Source organism: Molossus molossus, unplaced genomic scaffold (genome assembly GCF_014108415.1).
Source record: "Molossus molossus isolate mMolMol1 unplaced genomic scaffold, mMolMol1.p scaffold_m16_p_20, whole genome shotgun sequence".
Taxonomy (NCBI): Eukaryota; Metazoa; Chordata; class Mammalia; order Chiroptera; family Molossidae; genus Molossus; species Molossus molossus.
Window position 1 is genome coordinate 9,948,446 of NW_023425356.1, and position 6,203 is coordinate 9,954,648.

At 50.1% G+C, this 6,203-nt stretch overlaps 1 pseudogene; it reads right to left on the reverse strand.

The window, feature by feature from the left end:
* Nucleotides 1-941: 941 nt before the first annotated feature.
* On the reverse strand, nt 942-1,056 carry LOC118638081 (annotated as a pseudogene).
* Nucleotides 1,057-6,203: the final 5,147 nt, after the last annotated feature.

A 6,203-nucleotide genomic window follows, 5' to 3' on the forward strand; every position in this document is an offset into this window, starting at 1 on the left:
GGCCTGGTGAGGGGCTGGCTTCCTCCTCCCCTCCTGTCAGCTTGCTTGGCCCAGCTGCTGTGTCTGCACCAGCTTCCTCCTGGCATGACACGCGCACAGCGTTCCCGAGCAGCAGCTCTCCTGATGCCCCTGCCTCCTGAGGGCCCTGGAGGGCGGGGCTCCGTTCCTGGCCAAGACCCAGGGTCCTTCAGTCTCCAGAAAGCTTCTTGTCGATTTCTTGTAGCCATTGCCATATCAGAACTGAGTGTTAGAGCTGGGTGAGGAGCTAGAGACCGTGCAGCTCTGGCTGGTTTCTGTTGGGGAAACGAGGTGCAAGTGGCCTGTGGCAGAACCTGGACTGGAAGCCAGGGGAACTCGGTGTCCAGGGCCCCTCCACCCCACGCTGGGTGTCTCCGCCTGAAGGAAACTGCTCTTCCAGGTGAAGGAACTTACTTTTCAAGGAGCTCTATACATGTAATAAAAATGTACCCTGTCTTCTCTTCATTTGTAAAATAAGAGAGCAGGATTAGAGGATCTTTCTAGAGGTTCCTTTAAGGGAATAATTGCCTGTCTCATGCCAGCACTTTAGACAGCAAGGACTCCATATTTACTCTGAATTTGTCATATAATAGAGTACTTCATGCCATTTTCTCATCCTTTAAACAGTGTGTGCTGAGACCCAGCCCTAAGAACACTACCAATTTAAAGAGTTTCTTAGAAAACTCCCCACTATTTTTATTTTTTTAAACAACTTGCTTCTGGATTTTTTGGTTCTCTGAAATTTTTCTTTCAAACATTTAATGAGAGAAAATAATTTTGAAATAGTAAGGCCTTAATACTTTTTCCTGTCTGAAAAGAAAATAATTTTCATCCAGAAATTTGGAAAATATACAAAAGTTAGAACAACAACAACAAAAAAGCCCACTCATCTACCAATAACAACAAATACTTGCTGATCATCTACATGCTTGAGATAATATGTTTTACAATATATTATATATTTCTTTCAGTTCTTTTTTATTAAACTGATAAGAACAGATACTACACTTGATCGTAGCCAAAAGGCTGAGTAGCGATTTTCAGTTCTTTTTTAAAAAGGTGTGGCTCAGTGGATTGAGCATTGTCCCATGCACGGAGAGGTCGCAAGTTTAGTTCCTGGTCAGGGCACATGCCCGGGTGGTGGGCTCAGTCCCCTACCGGGATGTGCAGGAGGCAGCTAACTGATGTTTCTCTCTCATCAATGTTTCTATCTTTCCCTCTCTCTTCCTTTCTCTCTAAAAGCAATGAAAACATATATATATATTTTTTTTATCCTCACCCGAGGACATTTTTCCATTTTTTGTTCAGGTAGAGTGGGAGGGAGAGAGAGGAACAGAGAGAGAGAGAGAGAAACATCGACGTGAAAGGAACACATCGAGTGGCTGCCACCCGCACAACCGACCAGGGCCGGGGACAAACTGCAACCGAGGTACGCGCCCTTAGCGGGAACCGAACCCGGGTCTCTCAGGACCACAGGCCGACGCTCTAACCGCTGAGCCAAACCGGCCAGGGCTGAAAATATATTTTAAAAAGGCGTTTTTGAGTTGAGATATATGTATATTTTGTGGTTTTTAAAATATTTTAACATCTTTCCATATTTCATGAAAATGCTATTTATAAATATAAATTTTAATTACTGTTCACTATCCTATGGTGAGCCTCACCAAACTTGCCATCATAACTCTTTTTGGTTGAGAAAAACTATGGCCTAATGTTGTGAGTATTCACTCTGGAGCCATACTGCTTTCTGGCTGTGTGACCTTGGGCAAGTTACTTCCCCTCTCTGTGCCTCCAGGGGGCTAGGGAGGATCCAAGTGCCTTGGCTTCTATCCAGGGGGCAGGCTGATATCAAAGGCCTAGGAAATGGTGAAGACTGGAAAGAAAAACTTTGAGGGCTGAAAAATATGAAAAGCACAACATCACAATTGATAAATGTTTAACTAAATGCCTTCTCAAAGTTGCATGTCAACTTTAATCTTGGCTAAGTTTGGTATCCACAGAAATGTTATATTTGAAAACAATTTGTAAATTGTGTTTTTGGCAAGAGTTCCAGACTATGCAGAATAAAGAGAAATCATAAGATGAAAAAAAAAAAGAGACATCATAGCCAATAGTAAATTAAATGAGTTACTCATCATCAAGTAGTTTCAAGAGCAAATTCATAAAAGCCCTGTTACACTGAAAGCCAAGAAGAGTTATATTTAATGAGGGAATGTGGGTGCATTTTAACTTTTGTTGCCAGGAGGGTAGGGCCTTGGAGAATCTGAGGCAGGGTCTGTGAAGGGCCGAAAAGGCCCTGCCCTCAGTTCTCCAGGCGCAGGACCAGCTCAGACTCTGGTCTAGCCTGGCCCCGGTGTCCTAACCAGGCTGCACAGATTCAGAGCACCTATTCTGAGATCTGTGAGTGACCACGTGTGGCTGGAGGCTCTGGCTCCATTCAGCAGATAAGAAAGCGACCTGGATTTGAAACCTGAGTGTTTCATTTATTAGCGGGGCAAGCCCCCTGTTCCCCTGACTTCCCAGGTTTAGGGTGCTGTGCAAAGGAGAGAGTATAACCCATTCCCAGCCTTGCATGTAGAGCTAGGATTCGAATCCAAGTCTATTTGACTCCAAATTCCCAGCTGAAGCACAGGTGACGTCTCTAGAGGACTGGGAAACTCCAGAATCTTGAAAGACCAACCTGTCCGGGAGATCTGAATTCCACATCACCTGAGGCACAGTGACCTCCAGCTGCTGAGATGACTTGCCTTTCGGTCTTGTCAAGGGGAAGAGGAACACCTGGGACAATACCCACAACAGGCTGCCTGTGTCAATCCTTTGAGCAGCCTGTTTTGACCAGCAGCCCGCATTTTCTTTTTCAGTGAGGAGAGCGGGGCCACCCTATGTATAGCCCTATCCGCTCCATGAGGGTGAGCCTGAAGAACTTTTTAATAAAGTGACCTGCACCGTCCTAGCCTCTTTCTTCTCAGACTGTCCCCCTGCCCCCGCCTACCCTTGGGCTTCTGCCTCATCTCTCAGATTGTCCCAACTGGGCTCCCGTCCAAGGCCAGTTCTCTGCTTTGTTCTCTTTGATATCTCTGAGGCCCATCAACTGCTTTTTTCCCGGGAAAATGTCTTGCCTCTTGGCGTGGGTGACTCCACTCCCACTGGTCCTATTTCCTTGCGGTCTCCATCTCCCCCCTCCGCCCACCCTCCACAGGGCCAATGCCTTCTGCTGCTCTGTGCTCACACCCCAGAGTCGGCAAGATTTGCTGGGATGGAGGCCTGTGCTGGGCAGAGGTGGGGGAGGGGAGAGAAGGGGGAAGCTCCTTTGCAGTTCTCATTAGGGGCCTCAGTGGGTAAATGGGTTAGCAGAGGTCAAGCTGGAGATGGAGCCGGTGCTCAAGGGGCTGCTGGGGGAGGGAGGTGGCCCTGCAAACCAGAGCATCGCTCTGTCACAGTGTCGAGATGACCAGTGCACAGAGACTGACTCCCTCTGACCCAGCTCACAGGAGATGTGCAGCAGACCTGGGAAGCTACTTACCAGCTTGCATTGAGGAATCAAAACTCCAAGCACAAGGTTTTTTTCAAAATTCCCCCAGTAGTGGTTTGGTAGTAGTGTGTTGAAAGGGTGGTGGCCCAGCTGGTGTGGCTCAGTGGATTGGGCATTGTCCCATGGACTGAGGTCTGGTTTGATTACCAGTCAAGGCACATACCTGTGTTTCAGGCTCGATCCCCAGTCGGGGGCGAGCAGGAGGCAGCTGATCAGTGTGTCTCTTTCACCTCCATATTTCTATCTCTCCCTTCCTTTCTAAAAAAATCAATAAAAATATATTTAAAAACAAACAAAGAAAGAAACAAGGGTGGTGAACAGCCTTGTTGGCCCTGGGCCTCCTTCTCTGCCCCCATGTGCCCCTGGGCAGAGCCCAGCTAGCTCATAGAATGCTTTTGTGTGTTTAGAAAAGGTCTCCCCTTCCTTGGATAGGCACAGCCTCATGCCAGGGAGCATAGATTGGCGAGCAGAGTACAGGCTGACTCTTGGTCCCTGATCACCTAGGGGCTCTTGTCGGCATACCCTGCCTAATGTAGGTGATGACCTGGTCCTGGGGTCCCTGGGCACCCGCAGCCTGAGGTTACACGTGCAGCTGCATTATCACTGATGTACTGGCACCCACACCTGGGAGTTCTCGGCAGCACCCTACAGGGGTGTATACATCAGTTGAAGCTACAGTCACCCCTGCTCCGTTCCAGTCCTGTCTGTAGCTGAACAAGGCTCAGTGCTCACAGAGCTGCCTGGGTGCCTCAGTGCTGTTGGGGGTGGTGTGCATGTTTTCATTCCCAGGTATCCCCAGGGCAGTCTGCCTTGGGTGTTGGAGGCCCCACTGTGAAGCATCCAGATGCGTGGCTCTTTCCCTCCCCTCCACCATATCCTGCACAGCCTGTCTTTGTGCAGCAGGTACATTGCTGGGCTGCTTGGGCACCTGGGTCATGTACAAACCCAGGGCTGATGCTCGCCCGCTTGCCACCTTTGTGTGAGTTAGGAAAAGGTGGACCCTCTGAGCAGGCTCAGCTCTGATAGCGCAAAGAACCCATGGCACTTTTGGGGAGAGAAAGGAGTGTCCCTCCCTCCAGGTGGCTGCAGCTGCGCTAGATCAAGTTCCTGGTTGTAGGCTGGATTTCAGCTTCCACTTGCCCCTTGACGGGTAGCTCTTTGCAGTTCCCAGATTTTCCATAGGGTGGCGGTACTGAGACCATCGTGAGAACTGTGGCTGCTTCTGCAGCTCAGCTAGGGGCTGATGGGGACCCTCTCCAGACATCACTCATGCTCTCTGTTTCATGCAGTCCCAGCCCACTAACAGGCTGGCTCACATATGAATCCCCCCTGCGAGAGCTATGGCGTAGGCTCTAAGTCCCTTAGGAGGAGTGCTGCCCAGGGGCCGGCTGATGTGGACACCCTCTCTCCTGGGCAAGGCTGGAGACTCCTACACCCTGGCCGTTTGGCTGTGCTGTCCTAGACCCTGGCATCACCCCTTCTCTCGTTACATTCCTCCGTCAGGGGCCACACGTGTTGGCCACACCGTTTGCATTCAGCAAGTCCTGCTTGGGCTTCCAGACTGCCCCAGCTCTTCCTCGGAACACCTCTCATTGTGAAGATTTCTGCAGGAGCTCACTTTGTCTCCCCCAAGTGGATTTCCCTATGACCCCCAGAGCCTTGAGAAAGGTCTAACTGTCCCCCGCAACCACCCCCCATACCGGTCGCACCCCAGTCCTAGTTGAGGAGATGGAGCCCCTTACTAAGAGCCCTTGCAGAGGCTCATATGGGCGGGGGGCAGAGGAGAGACTCTGGAGTCTGGGGCACTTGGGCAAGACCCAAAGGAGGAGGTGGACTTTGACCAGGTTCTGCAAGGGTGGGGAGAACCTGCCTAGAGGAGAAGGAGAGATGAAGAAAGCCTGGGGCTGTCTCCCCCTCACCTTCTGGTGTGGGGTCAGTGTCTCAAAGGCTACATGGGCCAGTGCCTCCCTGGGATGGGAACTGGAGGGGTCTCCTTGCCTCTCTTAGAAGCAGGGGCTGGGGGCTACTGGCACGGGAGGCTGGTACTATGGTGCTTAGTCCAGTATTTTGCTCCCCGTGGGTGCCCAGTAAATAGCACTGGCAGGAAGTTTGGGGCCCTGCATTTAGTCATCAGGAATAATGGTGACAATGGCCAACATTTATTGAGCATTTACTATATGCCTGGCACTGTTTTAGGCACTTTACATGTCTGATCTCATTTAATCCTCAAATCAGCCCTATGAAGTAGGTGCTATTGTTATTGCCATTTACAGAGAAGGAAACGGAGGCTTAGAGAACTTAAGTAACCTTCTCAGGGTCACTGTTAGTAAGTGGTGGGCCCGGGATTCCTACCTAGGAGGTGTGGTTCCAGAGGCAATGCTATCGATACCTTATGTGCCCACTGTCTCTTCCTTTGTGCTCTGTGCACCAGGGGATCAAGGTCCTGAGCCTCACCAACTCCTCTCAGTGCATTTCCACCTGTAGGCCATCTTGATTGTGGTTGCAGCCCTGGGCCCTGGTCAACAACCCCTGCTCTCTAGGATGGACCCCTGGGGCTGCTCTGTCTCTGTGACCCAGTCAAAATTAGGGGCAATTCTTTTATTATTATTATTATCCTTACCTGAGGACATTTTTCCATTTTTTGTTCAGGTAG